This window comes from Somniosus microcephalus, chromosome 6, assembly GCF_052327205.1.
Source record: "Somniosus microcephalus isolate GS21.2 chromosome 6, FLI_Smic_1.0, whole genome shotgun sequence".
NCBI classification, from domain to species: domain Eukaryota; kingdom Metazoa; phylum Chordata; class Chondrichthyes; order Squaliformes; family Somniosidae; genus Somniosus; species Somniosus microcephalus.
In genome coordinates, this window is record NC_140992.1 from 123,675,912 (window position 1) to 123,703,314 (window position 27,403).

The 27,403-nt window shown below is 55.8% G+C and overlaps 1 protein-coding gene across 2 annotated transcripts in view; it reads left to right on the forward strand.

Annotated features, from left to right (window-relative positions):
- The window catches only part of LOC147116053 (glypican-5-like), a 1,060,675-nt gene that overhangs the window by 480,849 nt on the left and 552,423 nt on the right, over positions 1 to 27,403 (forward strand). The window lies entirely within an intron of this gene.

The window sequence follows — 27,403 nt, forward strand, 5'->3', positions numbered from 1 at the left end:
TGTCGCAGAGGTGAAAGCGTCTAACCCAAAATGAGGGCCTCTACTGAGTTCTAAACAATCGGCAAAGGAGATATTATGAGCTTGAGCATGAGACGTATGTGTTGAATGATTTGTTTTAAATAGTACCTCCTCCAAGAGGTCCTCAGATTAGGGGCAGTATAATTAAAAAGAAAGAAAGAACTTGGATTTCTCGAGCGCCTTTCACAACCTCAGGACGTCCCAAAGCGCTTTACAGCCAGTGAAGTACTTTTTTTGAAATGTAGTCACTGTTGCAGTTTAGAAAACGCGGCAACCAATTTGCGCACAGCAAGCTCCCACAAACAGCGATGTGATAATGACCAGATAATCTGTTTTTCAGTGACGTTGGATGAGGGATAAATATTGGCCAGGACACAAATGACAGCTTTAAGGACCTGGAGACTAAACAATTTATCTAACCATTTGTCCCAATCTCTTTCACTTTGTTTTTTTTAAATTTCCCATGAAAAAATGCAATAAAATCTTGATTTCACTGAAAACCACAATTGGTCTGCAAGCATTGGAGACAGATTATTTCCCTTAGAGTCACTCTCGGCAATTCCATCGTTTCTTGTCCTGTTGAGACTCGTGATATTTTGCAAACCTTTTCCCTCTTTTAGCAAAGGTTGGCCGGCTTTGGGTCCTCTCAGTATCCTCTCACCCTCAGTGTTGCTCTGCTCTCCAAATATTCTGCTACTGTCATAAACCACTGAAGGTTCAGTCCTTTTAAAAAGGTGAAACACACCCGAGAATAATTGGTTTATTTCACCTTGCCTCACGCTGAATTCTTGGCCTAGTGGAACATCCCCATCTTGCATCTGACCGTACGTGAGGTGAGCTCGAGGATGCAGCAGGCCTTGTGCTGTTGGAGTGATCACAGAATCACAGAATCCCCACAGTGCAGATAGAGGCCATTTCGGCCCATCGAGCCTGCACCGACACATATCCCACCCTATCCCCGAACCCCACGTATTTAATCCCCTAACACTAAGGGTCAATTTATCATAGCCAAATCAACCTAACCCGCACATCTTTGGACTGTGGGAGGAAACCGGAGCACCCGGAGGAAACCCACGCAGACACAGGGAGAATGTGCAAACTCCGCACAGACAGTCGCCCGAGGCCAGATTTGAACCCGGGTCCCTGGCGCTGTGAGGCAACAGTGCTAACCACTATGCCACCGTGCCAATGAGGGACTGCCAGTGGTCAGGATTTGTACAGAGCTTGTGATGGTTCACTACCCGACTGCCCAGTATGAAGTACGTTATACAGACCAGGGAGGTCTCGGGTTGTACACCCTAGCCGTGCTGAGTTAGCTAATCTCATGCAGGGTGGTTAAGGAAGGCAGAATGTAGCCAGGGCTGATAATCCTGATCTCTATCCACTGACCCCTGCTGGAAACTGTGTTTTGGAGACTTCAAATGAAGGACAGAATCAGGCTTGACTGCAATGCCTGCCTAGGTCAAATAGTCTGCAGACCCTCACTGTCTAGGCATACAGTTGAAAAATGGCTACTTGTGGGAGGTACCAGAATGCAGTCAATGCCTGTGGAATTGTAACTCAGTGAGACTACATCCTTTCAGGAGAAGAGAGAAAGGTAAATGAAAGGCTGACCTTCTGTGGAGGCCTCTTAGTTCCTCAGCATCTCATAACCATGGTTTGTACCATTGAGATGGATAGTCAGCCCAGGTATCCTTTTACTCCAAGGCATGCACTTCATGTAGGCAACAATACTCAATACTACACAGATACTCTGTTACACAGATACCCTGGGCCAATTACCGTCCCATCAGTCTACTCTCAATCATCAGCAAAGTGATGAAAGGTGTCATCGACAGTGCTGTTAGGTGGCACGTGTTATAAATCTCATCATCATCAAGAAACTACTCACGAAATAACACTGGACGGCCAGCTGGTGGCGCCGTCCAAGGAGCATAAATACTCGGGCATGGGCCCAGTTTTCCAGGGACATTTTGTAAGACAAGGAACTAGTGAAGTACAACTAGACCTCCATGTTCTGAAACAAGTTGATTAAAGCCTTGCTTTATGCTCAAACTAAGTGCGTAGTGAGTTTTATTACGTCAATTTAATCAACTTGATATCGACTCCACGCTCTGAGGGATTTCAGGAACAGCCAGCTACGACTTCAACTGCAGAAGGGAACTCCGGCGTAGAAATCAATCCATCATGGACAAACTACTCAGACCCGCCCGTCTTGACCTGGACCCAAATTCACCTACAATTGCTAAGGTATGGAAACACTGGTATCATACCTTCAGCAACTTCCTTAGGGTGTGTGGTGAGAATGTTCCTGATAAATTAGAGATACTTGCCAATTATGTATCTCCTCATGTGTTTGACTATATCAAAGACTGTGTAGATTATGACTCCGCTATCCTAATATTACAGCGACTATATGTTAAGGCCCCAAATGAAATTTTTGCTCGGCATCTATTGGCCACAATTCAACAACAACCCGGGGAATCACTTGACGAATTCCTTCAAAAGCTTCGCAGGCTCAGCAAGGATTATAACCTTAAAGCTGTCACAGCTGAGCAGTACCAGAAGGAGCTAATTCGCGATTCCTTTATTAATGGAATTATGTCTCCCTTCATAAGCCAGCACCTGTTGGAGAATAAAACCCTTGAGTTACAGGCTGCCTATGACCAGACGTGTTCCCTGTACTTAGCAAAGAGGAATGCAGATACCTATCTTTTACCTCGTGCACGTGCTGCTGCTATCACTTTTAATGACTCCTTCGATAGGTCTCGGGCGGAAGCCCTCACTGATGATGACTCTAACTTAGCGGATGACAACCCTACCCTAGAAACCTACACTGATGACGACCCCGCCCTAGCGGCATCTTGGCAATCTGGAAGGAAGTGTTTCTTTTGTGGAGGTGCGTTCCATTATAGGAAATTTTGTCCTGCTCATAACGCGACCTGCAATCATTGCAGCAAGAAAGGTCCCTTTTCTAAGGTATGCCAGTCAAGAGCCGTTGTTAGTAAGAAAGGCCACTTTTCTAAGGTTGTGAGCTCCTGTTAGTTTTGCAGCTATTATCTATATAACTGCTCCTCCCCCAAGAGCCACTACTATGGTTACAGCTGCAATCTATAAAACTGCTCCTCCCCCAAGAACCACTACTAAGGTTACAGCTGTCAAGGGTAAAACTGCCCCTCCTCCCATCACAGCTGTTTTTCCCTAAAGTCTGTCCCATGCAGCCACGAAGGTTTCGGTAAATGGACACATTTTGAGTGCACTAATCGACTCATGCAGCTCTGACGGCTTCATTAGTGAGCGGGCTGTCAGTAAGTTAAAACTGCGTATTTACCCCTCGGACAGGGAAATTGCAATGGCTCTGACGACACTAACCACCAATTCTTTCGGCTTTTGTCTTGTCGACCTTATTCTCAATGGCCGCACTTATTTCTCCACCTGGCTCGGGCTGCTCAAGAACCTATGCAGTGATGTGCTCCTAGGACAGAATTTCCAGAAACAACACAAAAGACTCACTTTCGAGTTTGGAGGGTCAAAGCCGGAGCTTACTATTTCCAAATTACCGTTTTGTGCGCTTTCGGCGGCTTCGCTCGACGAGCCCTCCCTGTTTGCCAATCTTTCCCCCCGATGTAAGCCCATAGTCACTAAATCACGACGTTTCAGCCAAGATGATCGATCCTTTATCGAGGCAGAAATCTCTCACCTTCTAGCTGACGGTATCATTGAGCCATGTTCATCTTCCTGGCGGGCTCAAGTCGTCGTTGTTAAAAATCCTCTGAAGCAACACAAGAAACGTCTTTGCATCGATTACTCGCAAACTATTAACCAGTATACTGACCTGGATGCCTACCCACTACCACGCATCGATGACATGGTCAATAACCTTGCCAACTACAAGGTATTTTTAACTTTTGATTTAAAGAGCGCATATCATCAACTAGACCTCCATGTTCTGAAACAAGTTGATTAAAGCCTTGCTTTATGCTCAAACCAAGTGCGTAGTGAGTTTTATTACGTCAGCACTTACCAATAACCTGCTCACTGATGCTCAATTTGAGTTCCGCCAGGACCACTCGGCTGCCAACCTCATTATAGCCTTGGTCCAAACATGGACAAAGGAGCTGAATTCCAGAGATGAGGTGAGAGTGACTGCCCTTGACATCAAGGCAGCATTTGACCGAGTGCGGCATCAAGGAGCCCGAGTAAAACTGAAGTCAATGGGAATCGGGGGGGAAAACTCTCCACTGGCTGGAGTCATATGTAACACAAAGGAAGATGGTTGTGGTGATTGAATGTCAATTATCACAGCCCCAGGACATCGCTGCAGGGGTTCCTCAGAGCAGTGCCCTAGGCCCAACCATCTTCAGCTGCTTCATCAATGACCTTCCCTCCAACATAAGGTCAGAAATTGGGATGTTCGCTGATGACTGCAATGTTCCGTGCCATTCACAACTCCTCAGATAATGAAGCAGTCCATGCCCGCATGCAACAAGACCTGGACGACGTTCAGGCTTGGGCTGATAAGTGGCAGGTAACATTCGCGCCACAGAAGTGCCAGGCAATGACTATCTCCAACAAGCGAGAGTCTAACGACCGCTCCTTGACATTCAATGGCATTAGCATCGCCGAATCCCCCACCATCAACATCCTGGGGGGGGGTCACCATTTACCAGAAACTTAACTGGACCAGCCACTTAAATACTGTGGCAACAAGAGCAGGTCAGAGGCTATGTATTCTGCGGCGAGTGTCTCACCTCTTGACTCCCCAAAGCCTTTCTACCATCTACAAGGCACAAGTAAGGAGTGTGATGGAATACTCTCCACTTGCCTGGATGAGTGCAGCTCCAACAACACTCAAGAAGCTCGACACCATCCAGGACAAAGCAGCCGCTTGCTTGGCACCCCCTCTACCACCTTAAGAATTCACTCACTCCACCACCGGCGTAACGTGGCTGCAGTGTGTACCATCTATAAGATGTACTGCAGCAACTCGCCAAGGCTTATTCGGCAGCACCTCTTCCACTGAGAAGGACAAGGGCAGCAGACTCATGGGAACACCATCACCTCCAAGTTCCCCTCCAAGTCACACATTATCCTGACTTAGAAGTATATTGCCGATCCTTCATCGTCGCTGCGTCAACATCCTAGAACTCCCTCCCTAACAGCACTGTGGGAGTACCTTCACCACATGGACTGCAGCGGTTCAAGAAGGCAGCGCACCACCACCTTATCAAGGGGCAATTAGGGATGGACAATAAATGCTGGCCTTGCCAGCGACGCCCACATCCCATAAAAACAATTAAAAAAAATCCTTGCTTCTCAGTATCCTCTCACCCGTCAGGGTTGCTCTGCTACATCTACCCATCCCTCAGTACCAAAAGCCCCCTCAATGTTATCCGATTATAGGTCGGCACTACTGTCTTCTTGCTTCTGTTTAAGTTACTGGGAGCAGCTGGTGAGATCCACTATCTCTCAATTGCCATCATTTATTGAACTGGATTGGCCGAGGCCCCATTTCAAGCATTGTGACCCCTCACAATACTTAGCAAATTGGCACTCATCATATGGATTGGAGTCTGTTTGTAGCCTGAGCTCCCTCAGTCGAGTCCACTTCACGTACTTCTAGTCTCTTCTTCATAACCCGCATGCCCGTGGGTGTTTAGCAAGCTGGGATTTGGTCTTCTGCCTCTCCTTCCGATTTATCCCAATTTTCACTAAAATAGTATGACTCACCCATCGTGTTTTCCCTCCTTCATGTGAGGAAGTGCATTGCCTCCACCCCATGGTATGATTGAATTCCAGAGCTCTCTATGTGGGGAATGGCAGCCTTCACTCAGTGCTGCAATGTGTTGGAGCGTTGCCAAGAGTGACCCTTGGGCAAGACATTGGCTGGGATAGTGGCCCTCCATAAAAAGTAGCACAGACTACATCATCACTGAGCTGTCGCTAGTGGGTAAGCTTCGAGAGATCATAGTATGGGGTAAAATGAATATTTTCCTGGAAAGGCATGGGTTAAATAAGCGTAGCAAACATTGACTTGTAAAAGGCAAGTCGTGCCAGATAAATTTAGTAGCTCTTTAAGAAAATAACAGTGTATTGATGAAGAAAATGCAGTGGATGTTGTGTATATGGATTTTCAAAAGGCATTTGTTAAGGTGCCCAATGTGAGGCTTATTCATAAAATTAAAGCATAGGGACGGTGGTAGTGTGGATACAAAGGTAGTTAGAGGGATTGTAAATAGTAGTGATCCCCAAGGGTCAATTTTGGACCAATGCTCTTCTCAATACATAAAATGGACCTAGACTTGTGTATAGCAGATACAGGGGGTGAAATAGGTCTTTGGCAAAGGTGCGAGATGGGCTGCCATATTTGAGACTTGTGAGGTTAAGGTGTCCACCTCTTTCATGTTGCCTTGATACATTCAGGGGCCTCCCCCGAAGGAACAGTCTCAAGCATGGAAGTTGCACAATGCTGAGGTAGATAGGGCAACACAACATCTCCAGCCTCATGTTTATGGACCTCCGCCAAACCTAGGAGGCCCTTGCGGCCTGCTTGTTTAGATCAGAGCATCTGAGAAGGGGCTGGGTGCAAACCTTTTGTGGGCCGGCCAGAAGGCAGGACAGATGTAGGGGGTAAAAGCTCTTTGGCTGCTGTTTTTGGACAGCAGGCTGAAGGTTCCAAAGCCGGTGGTCACTGCTCCTGGTGCTGCAGGCCTTTTCGGCCTGAAAATAGCATGATGATGATGGTAGGCCTTATCATGCCCTCCGCTTGACCTAGGGGATATGAAGAAAGTGGGCCCCAATAAACACTTCCTCCCCAGCGCTCTACGTTAATGACTGTATATCTATTGATGTTAATCCAGCTCCCTCACACTGTCCCTCAGTGACCCCTCCCCCAGCATCCTGTGTTACTGACTGTATATCGCTACTGATGTTAATCCAGCTCCCTCACACTGTCACTCAGTAACCCTCCCCCCAGCACCTTGTGTTACTGACTGTATCTCTACTGATGTTAATCCAGCTCCCTCACACTGTCACTTAGTAACCCCTCCCCCCAGCGCCCTGTGTTACTGACTGTATCTCTAATGTTGTTAATCCAGCTCCCTCACACTGTCACTCAGTAACCCCTTGTGGTAAACCACTGTATTGTATATTGCCACCTCTGGGTGGCGCTGTGTATGGAGGCATGCCTCAGCTGACTCCACCCACCACTGTGTGGGTTTCGTTCAGACTTGTTCAGTCACTCACGAAGAAGCATGGTCTCTTCTTAGCTAATAAAAGCCTTATTCATCTCTTCTTTCGACTCATCATCTCTTCTTCGACTCATCACCTTTTATGAAGTAATTGATAAGCGTATCAATTTTATTAGCTAAAAGTTAAATGGCGACACCTGAGGAGCAACAACAGCAACGGATACAGCAGACATTGCTGAGAGCCCTCAGACCACCACGCCTGGACCTCGACCCTCAAGATGTGGGTGCATCAGCCAAGTTTGAACACTGGCTGAGCTGCTTTGAATCCTTCCTCGCAATCTCACAGGTTACAGAGGAGGATCACAAACTGAAAATTTTGACCGCCCAGGTGAGCCATCAAGTATATATGCTAATCCGGGACTCTAATACGTACGTGGCGGCCCTCGAGCTACTAAAAGGGCAATATACGCGCCCAGTGAACACAATTTACGCCCGACACCTCTTGGGATCCCGCAGGCAGCAACCGGGAGAATCGGTAGGGGCATTTGCACGGGCGCTACTGGCACTCTGCAGAGACTGCGATTGTAAAGCGGTAACGGCTGTGGAGCACGCGCAGGGACTCGCCTGTGATGCCTTCGTCAGGGGCCTCCAGTCAGACCACACCCGGCAGAGACTGCTAGAAAGCAAGGAACCCGACCTGAAGACGGCCATTGCCCTTGCGCTCTCGTTAGAGGAGGCCCACCGAAACCTCGAGGCATACCCCCGTAACGGCGCCGAGACATGGCAATCGAAACCGTGGGACACGGGACCGCCGCCCCCGGCACCAACCGCTGCAGCGACCCAACCGAGACAGCAGCCTCCGGTAAGAACTGCTTCGATGCCCAGTAACCAGGCCCAAAAATGCTATTTCTGTGGCCAGTTAAAACATCCCAGAGCGCACTGCCCAGCTAAGACAGCTACCTGCTCGGGCTGCGGGAAGAAAGGCCATTACGCTAACGCCTGCAAGGGGAAGCCAGCCAGCAGCGCAGCGTGCGGGCCGTGGGAGCAGCCATCTTATCCGCCATTTTGTGTACCCCCGGCCGCATGGCATCCGCCGCCATCGTATCCAACGCACTCAACCGCCATTTCGTCACCGGAACCGACCACCGTCTCGGCGGATGACTATAGTGACTCACTAAGCCACATACTGGCCTCCGTGACGCTGGATCAAGCCCTCCCTCACCATCTATCCAGCTCCATGATGGATATCGCGGTAAACGGCCGCGCCACCAGTTGCCTGATCGACAGCGGGAGCACAGAGAGTTTCGTCCACCCCGACACGGTACGTAGCCACTCCCTCACGATTCTGCCAACGCACCATCGCATTTCTATGGCGTCCAAGTCCCAGTCAATGGACATCAGCGGCTACTGTGTGGTGACCCTGTCAGTAGGGGGCACTGAATATAAAAAATTTAAACTGCTAGTCCTGCCCCGTCTTTGCGCTGCCGTCCTGCTAGGGTTGGATTTTCAGTGCCACCTTAAGAGTGTCACACTAGCATACGGTGGACCCCTCCCCCCACTCACAGTCTGCAACCAACAACTTTTAAATCGCCCGCTGCAAACCACCTGCAGCCTTTCCACATTAAAAGTCCCCCCCCCTCCCCTGTTCGCTAACCTCACCCGCGACTGTAAACCCATCGCTACCAAAAGCAGGCGGTACAGTGCCGGGGACAGAGCTTTTATCAGCTCTGAGGTGGAGCGCCTCTTGAAGGAGGGCATTATCGAAGGTAGCACTAGCCCCTGGCGAGCCCAGGTTGTAGTCGTTAAAACCACTGCAAAACGCCGCATGGTAATCGACTACAGCCAAACCATAAACCGGTACACCCAGCTGGACGCGTACCCCCTCCCTCGCATATCTGATATGGTCAATCAGATTGCGCAATACAAAGTATTCTCCACCATCGACCTTAAGTCAGCGTACCACCAGCTGCCCATCCGCCATGAGGACCGCCAGTATACTGCCTTCGAGGCAAACGGCCGCCTCTACCACTTCCTTAGGGTCCCCTTCGGCGTCACCAACGGGGTTTCGGTCTTCCAAAGGGAGATGGACCGAATGGTTGACCAGAACGCGCTGCGGGCAACCTTCCCCTATTTGGATAACGTCACCATCTGCGGCCACGACCAGCAGGACCACGACGTTAATCTAGCAAATTTCCTCCGTACGGCCCAACGGCTGAACCTAACGTACAATAAGGAAAAATGTATGTTTCACACCAAGTGCCTGGCCATCCTCGGCTGCGTGGTGGAGAACGGAGTCATCGGGCCCGACCCCGACAGAATGCGCCCCCTAATGGAGCTACCCCTTCCCCACTGCCAAAAAGCACTGAAGAGATGCCTGGGGTTTTTCTCCTACTACGCCCAGTGGGTGCCCCTCTATGCAGACAAAGCCAGGCCCCTCATCAAAGCCACCTCCTTCCCCCTGACACCAGAGGCGTGTGCAGCCTTCACTCTTATCAAGAACGATATCGCGAAGGCCGCAATGCACGCGGTGGATGAGTCCATCCCCTTCCAAGTGGAGAGCGATGCCTCCGACTTCGCCCTAGCCGCGACCCTTAACCAGGCGGGCAGACCCGTGGCCTTTTTCTCATGGACCCTCCAGGGCCCCGAGACGAGACACTCCTCCGTCGAAAAGGAGGCCCAGGCTATTGTAGAAGCGGTGCGTCACTGGAGGCATTACCTGGCCGGGAAACGATTTACCCTGCTCACTGACCAGCGTTCAGTAGCTTTTATGTTTAATAATAAGCAGAGGGGTAAAATCAAGAACGACAAGATCTTGAGGTGGAGAATCGAACTCTCCACCTACAATTATGATATCTTGTATCGGCCAGGGAAACTCAATGAGCCCCCAGATGCCTTATCACGTGGTACATGCGCCAACGCGCAGAGTGATAGGCTGCAGTCCCTCCACAATGACCTCTGCCACCCGGGGGTCACCAGGTTTTTCCATTTTATCAAATCCCGTAACCTGCCCTACTCCATCGAGGAGGTCAGGACCATGACCAAGAGCTGCCAAATCTGCGCCGAGTGCAAACCGCACTTCTATAGGCCGGACAGAGCAAGCCTGATCAAGGCCACCCGCCCCTTCGAACGCCTGAGCGTCGATTTTAAAGGGCCCCTCCCCTCCGCTGACCGCAATGTGTACTTCCTCAACATAGTTGATGAGTACTCCCGTTTCCCCTTTGCCATCCCTTGCCCAGACATGACCAGTACCACGGTCATCAAGTGTCTGAATGACATCTTCGCTCTGTTCGGGTTCCCCAGCTATATACATAGCGACAGGGGCTCATCGTTCATGAGCGACGAACTTCGGCAGTACCTGCTAACAAGAGGTATCGCCACGAGCAGGACCACCAGTTACAACCCCCGGGGGAACGGCCAGGTGGAAAGGGAGAACGCGACGGTTTGGAAGGCAGTCCTCTTAGCACTAAAATCTAAGGGCCTTCCGACCTCCCGCTGGCAGGAGGTCCTCCCTGCAGCGCTCCACTCCATTCGGTCACTGCTTTGTACTGCCACTAATGCGACCCCTCATGAGAAAATGTTCGTTTTCCCCCGGAAGTCTACATCGGGAACCTCGCTACCGGCATGGTTGACTTCTCCTGGGCCCGTCCTACTGCGGAGGCACGTGAGGACGCATAAAACGGACCCCCTGGTCGAGCGGGTGCACCTCCTACACGCCAACCCCCAGTATGCCTGGGTGACATACCCAGACGGGCGGGAGGACACGGTCTCCATACGAGATCTCGCACCCTCGGGTACCCCTGAATTACCACCGTTATCCCCCTTACCACCGTTATCCCCCTTACCACTGTTATCCCCCACCACCCCTCCCAACCCAACCCTTGCAGACGGCATGCCAAAGCCCCAGGAATCTTCGCCAACCACCCAGACACCAGACCCGACGTCGGATGCTGTAACACCACCGCCGCCACCACGACGATCAGGACGTCAGACAAGGCCTCCTGATAGACTTAACTTGTAGTACCCTTCACCCCGCCGGACTTCACATTAAACAAGGGGTGAATGTGGTAAACCACTGTATTGTATATTGCCACCTCTGGGTGGCGCTGTGTATGGAGGCATGCCTCAGCTGACTCCACCCACCACTGTGTGGGTTTCGTTCAGACTTGTTCAGTCACTCACGAAGAAGCATGGTCTCTTCTTAGCTAATAAAAGCCTTATTCATCTCTTCTTTCGACTCATCATCTCTTCTTCGACTCATCACCTTTTATGAAGTAATTGATAAGCGTATCACCCCTCCCACAGTGCCCTGTGATACTGACTGTATCTCTACTGATGTTAATCCAGCTCCCTCACACTGTCACTCAGTAACCCCTCCCACAGTGCCCTGTGTTACTGACTATCTCTACTGATGTTAATCCAGCTCCCTCACGCTGTCCCTCAGTAACCCCTCCCCCAGCACCCTGTGTTACTGACTGTATCTCTACTAATGTTAATCCAGCTCCCTCACACTGTCACTCAGTAACCCTCCTCCCAGCACCCTGTGTTACTGACTGTATCTCTACTGATGTTAATCCAGCTCCCTCACACTGTCACTCAGTAACCCCTCCCCCCAAGGCTCTGTGCTACTGACTGTATCTCTATTGATGTTAATCCAGCTCCCTCACTGTATCAGTATCAGTAACTCCTCCCAGTCTGTTCCTCCCAGTCTGTTCATCCCAGTGTTATCATCTGTGCCCCTATAAAAATGAGACTATTCAAAAATAAGGTGAAAGCCAGTGAAGTAGAGGATTTTAAGTCTGGTGGCTTTTCTTCAGACTTGACTTTTTAAAGGGTGCTGATGGTGGGACACCTTTTAAAACAATTAGCTGATTGTGAGATTCCCCTTTAACAATTGCATTTTAAAAGGGGATCATAATTATGAGGTTTCCTCTTTGAAAAGGATCTCTGATGGTGAGATCATCTCTTCAACAGAAGTCACAGATAGTGAGGCTCCGACTTTAAAAACTAGCCATGTCTCTCGCCAAGCTGTTCCAGAACAGCTACAACACTAGCATCTACCTGACAATGTGGAAAACTGCCCAGGTATGTCCTGTCCACAAAAAGCAGGACAAATCCAAACTGCCCCATCAGTCTACTCTCAATCATCACCAAAGTGATGGAAGGTGATGTTTACAGAGCTATCAAACGATACTTATTCACCAAAAACCTGCTGACTGATGCCCAGTTTGAGTTCCGCCAGGACCACTTGACTCCAGACCTCATTACAGCCTTGGTCCAAACATGGAGAAAAGAACTGAATTCCAGAGGTGAGGTGAGAGTGACTGCCCTTGACATCAAGGCAGCATTTGACCAAGTGTGGCATCAAGGAGCCCTAGTAAAACTGAAGTCAATGGGAATTGGGGTGGGCGGGGCGGTGAATCTCTCCACTGGCTGGAGTCATACCTAGTACAAAGGAAGATGGTTGTGGTTGTTGGAGGCCAATCATGACAGCTCCAGGACATTGCTGCAGGAGTTCCTCAGGGCAGTGTTCTAGGCCCAGCCATCTTCAGCTGCTTCATCAATGACCTTGCCTCCATCATAAGGTCAGACGTCGGGATGTTCGCTGATGATTACACAGTGTTCAGTTCCATTCACAACTCCTTAGATAATGAAGCAGTCCGTGCCCACATGCAACAAGACCTGGATGACATTCAGCTTGGGCTGATAAGTGACAGGTAATATTCGCACCACACAAGTGCCAGGCAATGACTATCTCCAACAAGAGAGTCTAACGACCACCCCTTGACATTCATAAGCATTACCATCTCTGAATCCCCCACTATCAATATCCTGGGGGTCACCATTGACCAAAAACATAACTGGAGCAGCCACATAAATACTGTAGCTACCAGAGCAGGTCAGAAGCTGGGTATTCTGTGGCGAGTGTCTCGCCTCCTGACTCCCCAAAGCCTTTCTACCATCTGCAAGGCACAAGTAAGGAGTGTGATGGAATACTCTCCACTTGCCTGGATGACTGCAGCTCCAACAACACTCAAGAAGCTCGACACCATTCAGGACAAAGCAGCCTGCTTGATTGACACCCCATCCACCACCTTAAACATTCACTCCCTCCATCACCGGCGCACCGTGGCTGCAGTGTGTACCATCTACATGATGCACTGCAGCAACTCGCCAAGGCTTCTTCGGCAGCACCTCCCAAACCCGCGACCTCTACCACCTAGAAGGACAAGGGCAGCAGTTACGTGGGAACACATCACCTCCAAGGTCCCCTCCAAGTCACACACCATCCTGACTTGGAAATATATCGTCGTTCGTCACTTGGTCAAAATCCTGGAACGCCCTCCTTAACAGCACTGTGGGAGTACCTTCACCACGCAGACTGCAGTGGTTCAAGAAGGCGGCTCACTACCACCTTCTCGAGGGCAATTAGGGATGGGCAATAAATGCTGGCCTTGCCAGCGACGCCCAGATCCCATGAACGAATAAAAAAAAAAGGGTGCTTGAAGTTAAGGCTCCTTTAAAAGGGATCCCTGAAGCTGCTGATCCCTCTTTAAAAGGGGTCTCTAATAGTGAGAGTCCCTCTTTAAAATGCATCATAAATAGTGAGACTCCTATTTAAGAGCAGTGTGATGGTGAGAAATCTTCTTTAAGGTACATCTCCGATGGTGAAGCTTTCAGTTTGCGATGCATTTCTGATGGTGCGGCATTTGGCTTAAGATGTATTTCCTATGGTGAGGCTTTTGGTTTAAGATGCATCTCCTATGGTTAAGGCAGCTCTTCCTTACCGTTTGAAACGTGGGAGTCGAATGTTACAGATTTTTTGTACAGCTGCCGTATTGCAGTGGTTCTTTATGCAGCAGCTGTTATGATCTGATTTAAAAGTTACATATCCATTATTAACTAAAACCAGGGGCTAGCCTATGTAATAGTTTCTGTTCCTATATTAATGCCCAATGCTGGGCAGTTAGCAGCCCAGAGCCAGCGTTCCATGGAAACAGTCTGCTGACAAAGCTGCGGCCTCACCTCGACTCACTCCTAACAACTGGTCCACACGCAGATAATGTCCTAATATCTTTCCTGCCTCTGCTTAATTTTTAAATTCAAAGTCTGCTCTAATCCTGAGAGACAGGACTAGCTGGCAGCGTCTCGTAACCACATGAATGCGAACCATTCATAAAAATTGGGAACACATCGGACGTTGGCAAAGCTGATGATTGCCATTCTTACCTCCTAGATTACAGCCCTGAGGAGCAACAGATAAACAGATTTTATTCATAAAAGTGGTGATAGATAGACATAGTTTAACCCTGCTGAACCCAATCCATCAACAGAGAATCAATGTCCTCTCAAACCCCCGCTCCCCCACAGACACCGATTGCCCATTCCCCCCACCAGACACGGATTGCTCATTACCCCCCAGACACCGATTGCCTATTCCCCCCCCAGACACCGATTGCCCATTCCCCCCCAGACACCGATTGCCCATTCCCCCCAGACACCGATTACCCATTCCCCCCCAGACACCGATTGCCCATTCCCCCCAGACACCGATTGCCCATTCCCCCCCAGACACCGATTGCCCATTCCCCCCAGACACCGATTGCCCATCCCCCCCAGTCACCGATTGCCCATTCCCCCCCAGATAACGATTGCCCATTCCCCCCAGACACCGATTGCCCATTCCCCCCAGACACCGATTGCCCATTCCCCCCCAGACACCGATTGCCCATTCCCCCCAGACACCGATTGCCCATTCCCCCCCAGACACCGATTGCCCATTCCCCCCAGACACCGATTGCTCATCCCCCCAAACACCAATTGCCCATTCCCCCCCAGACACCGATTGCCCATTCCCCCCAGACACCGATTGCCCATCCCCCCCAGTCACCGATTGCCCATTCCCCCCAGACACCGATTGCCCATCCCCCCAGACACCGATTGCCCATTCCCTCAGACACCGATTGCCCATTCCCCCCAGACACTGATTGCCCATTCCCCCAGACACCGATTGCCCATTCCCCCCAGACACCGAATGCCCATCCCCCAGACACCGATTGCCCATTCCCCCCCAGACACCGATTGCCCATTCCCCCCCAGACACCGATTGCCCATTCCCCCCAGACACCGAATGCCCATCCCCCAGACACCGATTGCCCATCCCCCCCAGACACCGATTGCCCTTTCCCCCCCAGACACCGATTGCCCATCCCCCGACACCGATTGCCCATCCCCCCAGTCACCGATTGCCCATTCCCCCAGACACCGATTGCCCATCCACCCCAGTCACCGATTGCCCATTCCCCCAGACACCGATTGCCAATTCCCCCCCAGACACCGATTGCCCATTCCCCCCGCAGACACCGATTGCTCATTCCCCACAGACACCGATTGCCCATCCCCCCCCGACACCGATTGCCCATCCCCCCCAGACACCGATTGCCCATCCCCCCTGACACCGATTGCCCATCCCCCCCAGACACCCATTGCCCATCCCCCCCAGACACGGATTGCCCATTCCCCCCAGACACCGATTGCCCATTCCCCCCCAGACACCGATTGCCCATCCCCCCCAGACACCGATTGCCCATTCCCCACAGACACCAATTGCCCATCCACCCGACACCGATTGCCCATTCCCACCCAGACACCGATTGCCCATCCCCCCCTGACACCGATTGCCCATCCCCCCCAGACACCGATTGCCCATCCCCCCCAGACACCGATTGCCCATTCCCCCCAGACACCGATTGCCCATTCCCCCCCAGACACCGATTGCCCATTCCCCCCCAGACACCGATTGCCCATCCCCCCCAGACACCGATTGCCCATCCCCCCGAGACACCAATTGCTCATTCCCCCCCAGACACCGATTGCCCATTTCCCCCCCAGACACCGATTGCCCATTCCCCCCAGACACCGATTGCCCATTCCCCCCCAGACACCGATTGCCCATTCCCCCCAGACACTGATTGCCCACCACCCCGACACCGATTGCCCATTCCCTACAGACACCAATTGCCCATTCCCCCCAGACACCGATTGCCCACCCCACCGACACCGATTGCCCATTCCCCCCCAGACACTGATTGCCCATTCCCCCCAGACACAGATTGCCCATTCCCCCCGACACCGATTGCCCATTCCCCCCAGACACCGATTGCCCATTCCCCCCAGACACTGATTGCCCACCACCCCGACACCGATTGCCCATTCCCCACAGACACCAATTGCCCATTCCCCCCAGACACCGATTGCCCATTCCCCCCCAGACACCGATTGCCCATCCCCCTGACACCGATTGCCCATCCCCCCCAGTCACCGATTGCCCATTCCCCCAGACACCGATTGCCCATCCCCCCAGACACCGATTGCCAATTCCCCCCCAGACACCGATTGCCCATTCCCCCCAGACACCGATTGCCCATTCCCCACAGACACCGATTGCCCATTCCCCCCGCAGACACCGATTGCTCATTCCCCACAGACACCGATTGCCCATCCACCCCGACACCGATTGCCCATCCCCCCCAGACACCGATTGCCCATCCCCCCCGACACCGATTGCCCATCCCCCCCAGACACCGATTGCCCATCCCCCCAGACACCGATTGCCCATTCCCCCCAGACACCGATTGCCCATTCCCCCCCAGACACCGATTGCCCATTCCCCCCCAGACACCGATTGCCCATCCCCCCCAGACACCGATTGCCCATCCCCCTCAGACACCAATTGCTCATTCCCCCCCAGACACCGATTGCCCACTTCCCCCCCAGACACCGATTGCCCATTCCCCCCAGACACCGATTGCCCATTCCCCCCAGACACCGATTGCCCATTCCCCCAGACACCGATTGCCCATTCCCCCCCAGACACCGATTGCCCATTCCCCCAGGCACCGATTGCCCATCCCCCCAGACACCGATTGCCCATCCCCCCCAGACACCGATTGCCCATTCCCCCCAGACACCGATTGCCCATCCCCCCCAGACACCGATTGCCCATTCCCCCCCACACACCGATTGCCATTCCCCCAGACACCGATTGCCCATTCCCCCCAGACACCGATTGCCCATTCCCCCCAGACACCGATTGCCCATTCCCCCCAGACACCGATTGCCGATCCCCCCCAGACACCGATTGCCCATCCCCCCCCAGACACCGATTGCCCATTCCCCCCTAGACACCGATTGCCCATTCCACCCAGATATCGATTGCCCATTCCCCCCAGACACCGATTGCCCATTCCCCCCCAGACACCGATTGCCCATTCCCCCCAGACACCGATTGCCCATTCCCCCCAGACACCGATTGCCCATTCCCCCCCAGACACCGATTGCCCATTCCCCCCCAGACACCGATTGCCCACCCCCCCGACACCGATTGCTCATCCCCCAGTCACCGATTGCCCATTTCCCCCCAGACACTGATTGCCCATCCCCCCCAGACACCGATTGCCCATTCCCCCCAGACACCGATTGCCCATTCCCCCCCAGACACCGATTGCCCATTCCCCCCCAGACACCGATTGCCCATTCCCCCCAGACACCGATTGCCCATTCCCCCCAGACACCGATTGCCCATTCCCCCCAGACACCGATTGCCCATTCCCCCCGACACCGATTGCCCATTCCCCCCAGACACCGATTGCCCATTCCCCCCAGACACCGATTGCTCATCCCCCAGACACCGATTGCCCATTCCCCACAGACACCGATTGCCCAGTCCCCCCCGACACCGATTGCCCATCCCCCCCCGACACCGATTGCCCATCCCCCCCAGACACCGATTGCCCATCCCCCCGAGACACCGATTGCTCATCCCCCAGACACCGATTGCCCATTCCCCACAGACACCGATTGCTCATCCCCCAGACACCGATTGCCCATTCCCCCCAGACACCGATTGCCCATTCCCCCCAGACACCGATTGCCCATTCCCCCCAGACACCGATTGCCCATTCCCCCCCAGACACTGATTGCCCATTCCCCCCCAGACACCGATTGCCCATTCCCCCCAGACAGCGATTGCCCATTCCCCCCAGACACCGATTGCCCATTCCTCCCAGACACTGATTGCCCATTCCCCCCCAGACACCGATTGCTCATCCCCCAGACACCGATTGCCCATTCCCCACAGACACCGATTGCCCATTCCCCCCCGACACCGATTGCCCATCCCCCCCAGACACCGAATGCCCATCCCCCGCAGACACCGATTGCCCATCCCCCCCAGACACCGATTGCCCATTCCCCCCAGACACCGATTGCTCATTCCCCCCCAGACACCGATTGCCCATTCCCCCCAGACACCGATTGCCCATTCCCCCCCAGACACCGATTGCCCATTCCCCCCCAGACACCGATTGCCCATTCCCCCCAGACACTGATTGCCCACCACCCCGACACCGATTGCCCATTCCCTACAGACACCAATTGCCCATTCCCCCCAGACACCGATTGCCCACCCCACCGACACCGATTGCCCATTCCCCCCCAGACACTGATTGCCCATTCCCCCCAGACACAGATTGCCCATTCCCCCCGACACCGATTGCCCATTCCCCCCAGACACCGATTGCCCATTCCCCCCAGACACTGATTGCCCACCACCCCGACACCGATTGCCCATTCCCCACAGACACCAATTGCCCATTCCCCCCAGACACCGATTGCCCACCCCCCCGACACCGATTGCACATTCCCCCCCAGACACTGATTGCCCATTCCCCCCAGACACCGATTGCCCATTCCCCCCGACACCGATTGCCCATTCCCCCCAGACACCGATTGCCCATTCCCCCCAGACACCGATTGCCCATTCCCCCCCAGACACCGATTGCCCATTCCCCCCCAGACACCGATTGCCCATCCCCCCCAGACACCGATTGCCCATCCCCCTCAGACACCAATTGCTCATTCCCCCCCAGACACCGATTGCCCACTTCCCCCCCAGACACCGATTGCCCATCCCCCCAGACACCGATTGCCCATTCCCCCAGACACCGATTGCCCATTCCCCCCCAGACACCGATTGCCCATTCCCCCCCAGACACCGATTGCCCATCCCCCCCAGACACCGATTGCCCATCCCCCTCAGACACCAATTGCTCATTCCCCCCCAGACACCGATTGCCCACTTCCCCCCCAGACACCGATTGCCCATCCCCCCAGACACCGATTGCCCATTCCCCCCAGACACCGATTGCCCATTCCCCCCCAGACACCGATTGCCCATTCCCCCCCAGACACCGATTGCCCATCCCCCCCAGACACCGATTGCCCATCCCCCTCAGACACCAATTGCTCATTCCCCCCCAGACACCGATTGCCCACTTCCCCCCCAGACACCGATTGCCCATCCCCCCAGACACCGATTGCCCATTCCCCCCAGACACCGATTGCCCATTCCCCCCCAGACACCGATTGCCCATTCCCCCCAGACACCGATTGCCCATCCCCCCCAGACACCGATTGCCCATCCCCCTCAGACACCAATTGCTCATTCCCCCCCAGACACCGATTGCCCATTCCCCCCCAGACACCGATTGCCCATTCCCCCCAGACACTGATTGCCCACCACCCCGACACCGATTGCCCATTCCCTACAGACACCAATTGCCCATTCCCCCCAGACACCGATTGCCCACCCCACCGACACCGATTGCCCATTCCCCCCCAGACACTGATTGCCCATTCCCCCCAGACACAGATTGCCCATTCCCCCCGACACCGATTGCCCATTCCCCCCAGACACCGATTGCCCATTCCCCCCAGACACTGATTGCCCACCACCCCGACACCGATTGCCCATTCCCCACAGACACCAATTGCCCATTCCCCCCAGACACCGATTGCCCACCCCCCCGACAACGATTGGACATTCCCCCCCAGACACTGATTGCCCATTCCCCCCAGACACCGATTGCCCATTCCCCCCGACACCGATTGCCCATTCCCCCCAGACACCGATTGCCCATTCCCCCCAGACACCGATTGCCCATTCCCCCCCAGACACCGATTGCCCATCCCCCTGACACCGATTGCCCATCCCCCCCAGTCACCGATTGCCCATTCCCCCAGACACCGATTGCCCATCCCCCCAGACACCGATTGCCAATTCCCCCCCAGACACCGATTGCCCATTCCCCCCAGACACCGATTGCCCATTCCCCACAGACACCGATTGCCCATTCCCCCCGCAGACACCGATTGCTCATTCCCCACAGACACCGATTGCCCATCCACCCCGACACCGATTGCCCATCCCCCCCAGACACCGATTGCCCATCCCCCCCGACACCGATTGCCCATCCCCCCCAGACACCGATTGCCCATCCCCCCAGACACCGATTGCCCATTCCCCCCAGACACCGATTGCCCATTCCCCCCCAGACACCGATTGCCCATTCCCCCCCAGACACCGATTGCCCATCCCCCCCAGACACCGATTGCCCATCCCCCTCAGACACCAATTGCTCATTCCCCCCCAGACACCGATTGCCCACTTCCCCCCCAGACACCGATTGCCCATTCCCCCCAGACACCGATTGCCCATTCCCCCCAGACACCGATTGCCCATTCCCCCAGACACCGATTGCCCATTCCCCCCCAGACACCGATTGCCCATTCCCCCAGGCACCGATTGCCCATCCCCCCCAGACACCGATTGCCCATCCCCCCCAGACACCGATTGCCCATTCCCCCCAGACACCGATTGCCCATCCCCCCCAGACACCGATTGCCCATTCCCCCCCAGACACCGATTGCCATTCCCCCAGACACCGATTGCCCATTCCCCCCAGACACCGATTGCCCATTCCCCCCAGACACCGATTGCCCATTCCCCCCAGACACCGATTGCCGATCCCCCCCAGACACCGATTGCCCATCCCCCCCCAGACACCGATTGCCCATTCCCCCCTAGACACCGATTGCCCATTCCACCCAGATATCGATTGCCCATTCCCCCCAGACACCGATTGCCCATTCCCCCCCAGACACCGATTGCCCATTCCCCCCAGACACCGATTGCCCATTCCCCCCAGACACCGATTGCCCATTCCCCCCCAGACACCGATTGCCCATTCCCCCCCAGACACCGATTGCCCACCCCCCCGACACCGATTGCTCATCCCCCAGTCACCGATTGCCCATTTCCCCCCAGACACTGATTGCCCATCCCCCCCAGACACCGATTGCCCATTCCCCCCAGACACCGATTGCCCATTCCCCCCCAGACACCGATTGCCCATTCCCCCCCAGACACCGATTGCCCATTCCCCCCAGACACCGATTGCCCATTCCCCCCAGACACCGATTGCCCATTCCCCCCAGACACCGATTGCCCATTCCCCCCGACACCGATTGCCCATTCCCCCCAGACACCGATTGCCCATTCCCCCCAGACACCGATTGCTCATCCCCCAGACACCGATTGCCCATTCCCCACAGACACCGATTGCCCAGTCCCCCCCGACACCGATTGCCCATCCCCCCCCGACACCGATTGCCCATCCCCCCCAGACACCGATTGCCCATCCCCCCGAGACACCGATTGCTCATCCCCCAGACACCGATTGCCCATTCCCCACAGACACCGATTGCTCATCCCCCAGACACCAATTGCCCATTCCCCCCAGACACCGATTGCCCATTCCCCCCAGACACCGATTGCCCATTCCCCCCAGACACCGATTGCCCATTCCCCCCCAGACACTGATTGCCCATTCCCCCCCAGACACCGATTGCCCATTCCCCCCAGACAGCGATTGCCCATTCCCCCCAGACACCGATTGCCCATTCCTCCCAGACACTGATTGCCCATTCCCCCCCAGACACCGATTGCTCATCCCCCAGACACCGATTGCCCATTCCCCACAGACACCGATTGCCCATTCCCCCCCGACACCGATTGCCCATCCCCCCCAGACACCGAATGCCCATCCCCCGCAGACACCGATTGCCCATCCCCCCCAGACACCGATTGCCCATTCCCCCCAGACACCGATTGCTCATTCCCCCCCAGACACCGATTGCCCATTCCCCCCAGACACCGATTGCCCATTCCCCCCCAGACACCGATTGCCCATTCCCCCCCAGACACCGATTGCCCATTCCCCCCAGACACTGATTGCCCACCACCCCGACACCGATTGCCCATTCCCTACAGACACCAATTGCCCATTCCCCCCAGACACCGATTGCCCACCCCACCGACACCGATTGCCCATTCCCCCCCAGACACTGATTGCCCATTCCCCCCAGACACAGATTGCCCATTCCCCCCGACACCGATTGCCCATTCCCCCCAGACACCGATTGCCCATTCCCCCCAGACACTGATTGCCCACCACCCCGACACCGATTGCCCATTCCCCACAGACACCAATTGCCCATTCCCCCCAGACACCGATTGCCCACCCCCCCGACACCGATTGCACATTCCCCCCCAGACACTGATTGCCCATTCCCCCCAGACACCGATTGCCCATTCCCCCCGACACCGATTGCCCATTCCCCCCAGACACCGATTGCCCATTCCCCCCAGACACCGATTGCCCATTCCCCCCAGACACCGATTGCCCACCCCCCCGACACCGATTGCACATTCCCCCCCAGACACTGATTGCCCATTCCCCCCAGACACCGATTGCCCATTCCCCCCGACACCGATTGCCCATTCCCCCCAGACACCGATTGCCCATTCCCCCCAGACACCGATTGCCCATTCCCCCCCAGACACCGATTGCCCATCCCCCTGACACCGATTGCCCATCCCCCCCAGTCACCGATTGCCCATTCCCCCAGACACCGATTGGCCATTCCCCTAGACACCGATTGCCAATTCCCCCCCAGACACCGATTGCCCATTCCCCCCAGACACCGATTGCCCATTCCCCACAGACACCGATTGCCCATTCCCCCCGCAGACACCGATTGCTCATTCCCCACAGACACCGATTGCCCATCCACCCCGACACCGATTGCCCATCCCCCCCAGACACCGATTGCCCATCCCCCCCGACACCGATTGCCCATCCCCCCCAGACACCGATTGCCCATCCCCCCAGACACCGATTGCCCATTCCCCCCAGACACCGATTGCCCATTCCCCCCCAGACACCGATTGCCCATTCCCCCCCAGACACCGATTGCCCATCCCCCCCAGACACCGATTGCCCATCCCCCTCAGACACCAATTGCTCATTCCCCCCCAGACACCGATTGCCCACTTCCCCCCCAGACACCGATTGCCCATTCCCCCCAGACACCGATTGCCCATTCCCCCCAGACACCGATTGCCCATTCCCCCAGACACCGATTGCCCATTCCCCCCCAGACACCGATTGCCCATTCCCCCAGGCACCGATTGCCCATCCCCCCCAGACACCGATTGCCCATCCCCCCCAGACACCGATTGCCCATTCCCCCCAGACACCGATTGCCCATCCCCCCCAGACACCGATTGCCCATTCCCCCCCAGACACCGATTGCCATTCCCCCAGACACCGATTGCCCATTCCCCCCAGACACCGATTGCCCATTCCCCCCAGACACCGATTGCCCATTCCCCCCAGACACCGATTGCCGATCCCCCCCAGACACCGATTGCCCATCCCCCCCCAGACACCGATTGCCCATTCCCCCCTAGACACCGATTGCCCATTCCACCCAGATATCGATTGCCCATTCCCCCCAGACACCGATTGCCCATTCCCCCCCAGACACCGATTGCCCATTCCCCCCAGACACCGATTGCCCATTCCCCCCAGACACCGATTGCCCATTCCCCCCCAGACACCGATTGCCCATTCCCCCCCAGACACCGATTGCCCACCCCCCCGACACCGATTGCTCATCCCCCAGTCACCGATTGCCCATTTCCCCCCAGACACTGATTGCCCATCCCCCCCAGACACCGATTGCCCATTCCCCCCAGACACCGATTGCCCATTCCCCCCCAGACACCGATTGCCCATTGCCCCCCAGACACCGATTGCCCATTCCCCCCAGACACCGATTGCCCATTCCCCCCAGACACCGATTGCCCATTCCCCCCAGACACCGATTGCCCATTCCCCCCGACACCGATTGCCCATTCCCCCCAGACACCGATTGCCCATTCCCCCCAGACACCGATTGCTCATCCCCCACACACCGATTGCCCATTCCCCACAGACACCGATTGCCCAGTCCCCCCCGACACCGATTGCCCATCCCCCCCTGACACCGATTGCCCATCCCCCCCAGACACCGATTGCCCATCCCCCCGAGACACCGATTGCTCATCCCCCAGGCACCGATTGCCCATTCCCCACAGACACCGATTGCTCATCCCCCAGACACCGATTGCCCATTCCCCCCAGACACCGATTGCCCATTCCCCCAGACACCGATTGCCCATTCCCCCCAGACACCGATTGCCCATCCCCCCAGACACCGATTGCCCATTCCCCACAGACACCGATTGCTCATCCCCCAGACACCGATTGCCCATTCCCCACAGACACCAATTGCCCATTCCCCCCAGACACCGATTGCCCACCCCCCCGACACCGATTGCACATTCCCCCCCAGACACTGATTGCCCATTCCCCCCAGACACCGATTGCCCATTCCCCCCGACACCGATTGCCCATTCCCCCCAGACACCGATTGCCCATTCCCCCCAGACACCGATTGCCCATTCCCCCCCAGACACCGATTGCCCATCCCCCTGACACCGATTGCCCATCCCCCCCAGTCACCGATTGCCCATTCCCCCAGACACCGATTGCCCATCCCCCCAGACACCGATTGCCAATTCCCCCCCAGACACCGATTGCCCATTCCCCCCAGACACCGATTGCCCATTCCCCACAGACACCGATTGCCCATTCCCCCCGCAGACACCGATTGCTCATTCCCCACAGACACCGATTGCCCATCCACCCCGACACCGATTGCCCATCCCCCCCAGACACCGATTGCCCATCCCCCCCGACACCGATTGCCCATCCCCCCCAGACACCGATTGCCCATCCCCCCAGACACCGATTGCCCATTCCCCCCAGACACCGATTGCCCATTCCCCCCCAGACACCGATTGCCCATTCCCCCCCAGACACCGATTGCCCATCCCCCCCAGACACCGATTGCCCATCCCCCTCAGACACCAATTGCTCATTCCCCCCCAGACACCGATTGCCCACTTCCCCCCCAGACACCGATTGCCCATTCCCCCCAGACACCGATTGCCCATTCCCCCCAGACACCGATTGCCCATTCCCCCAGACACCGATTGCCCATTCCCCCCCAGACACCGATTGCCCATTCCCCCAGGCACCGATTGCCCATCCCCCCCAGACACCGATTGCCCATCCCCCCCAGACACCGATTGCCCATTCCCCCCAGACACCGATTGCCCATCCCCCCCAGACACCGATTGCCCATTCCCCCCCAGACACCGATTGCCATTCCCCCAGACACCGATTGCCCATTCCCCCCAGACACCGATTGCCCATTCCCCCCAGACACCGATTGCCCATTCCCCCCAGACACCGATTGCCGATCCCCCCCCAGACACCGATTGCCCATCCCCCCCCAGACACCGATTGCCCATTCCCCCCTAGACACCGATTGCCCATTCCACCCAGACACCGATTGCCCATTCCCCCCAGACACCGATTGCCCATTCCCCCCCAGACACCGATTGCCCATTCCCCCCAGACACCGATTGCCCATTCCCCCCAGACACCGATTGCCCATTCCCCCCCAGACACCGATTGCCCATTCCCCCCCAGACACCGATTGCCCACCCCCCCGACACCGATTGCTCATCCCCAGACACCGATTGCCCATTTCCCCCCAGACACAGATTGCCCATCCCCCCCAGACACCGATTGCCCATTCCCCCCAGACACCGATTGCCCATTCCCCCCCAGACACCGATTGCCCATTCCCCCCCAGACACCGATTGCCCATTCCCCCCAGACACCGATTGCCCATTCCCCCCAGACACCGATTGCCCATTCCCCCCAGACACCGATTGCCCATTCCCCCCGACACCGATTGCCCATTCCCCCCAGACACCGATTGCCCATTCCCCCCAGACACCGATTGCTCATCCCCCAGACACCGATTGCCCATTCCCCACAGACACCGATTGCCCAGTCCCCCCCGACACCGATTGCCCATCCCCCCCCGACACCGATTGCCCATCCCCCCCAGACACCGATTGCCCATCCCCCCAGACACCAATTGCCCATCCCCCCCAGACACCGATTGCCCATCCCCCAGACACCGATTGCCCATTCCCCACAGACACCGATTGCTCATCCCCCAGACACCGATTGCCATTTCCCCCCAGACACCGATTGCCCATTCCCCCCAGACACCGATTGCCCATTCCCCCCAGACACCGATTGCCCATCCCCCCAGACACCGATTGCCCATTCCCCACAGACACCGATTGCTCATCCCCCAGACACCGATTGCCCATTCCCCCCAGACACCGATTGCCCATTCCCCACAGACACCGATTGCCCATTCCCCCCCGACACCGATTGCCCATCCCCCCAGACACCAATTGCCCATCCCCCCCAGACACCGATTGCCCATCCCCCCCAGCCACCGATTGCCCATCCCCCCCAGACACCCATTGCCGATTCTCCCCAGAATCCGATTGCCCATTCCCCCCCAGACACCGATTGCCCATTCCCCCCAGACACCGATTGCCCATTCCCCCCCAGACACCGATTGCCCATTCCCCCCCAGACACCGATTGCCCATTCCCCCCAGACACTGATTGCCCACCACCCCGACACCGATTGCCCATTCCCCACAGACACCAATTGCCCATTCCCCCCAGACACCGATTGCCCAACCCCCCGACACCGATTGCCCATTCCCCCCCGGACACTGATTGCCCATTCCCCCCAGACACCGATTGCCCATTCCTCCCTGACACCGATTGCCCATTCCCCCCAGACACCGATTGCACATTCCCCCCAGACACCGATTGCCCATTCCCCCCAGACTCCGATTGCCCATTCCCCCCAGACACCGATTGCCCATCCCCCCCAGACACCGATTGCCCATTCCCCCCAGACACCGATTGCCCATTTCCCCCCCAGACACCGATTGCCCATTCCCCCCCCAGACACCGATTGCTCATTCCCCCCCAGACACCGATTGCCCATTCCCGCCAGACACCG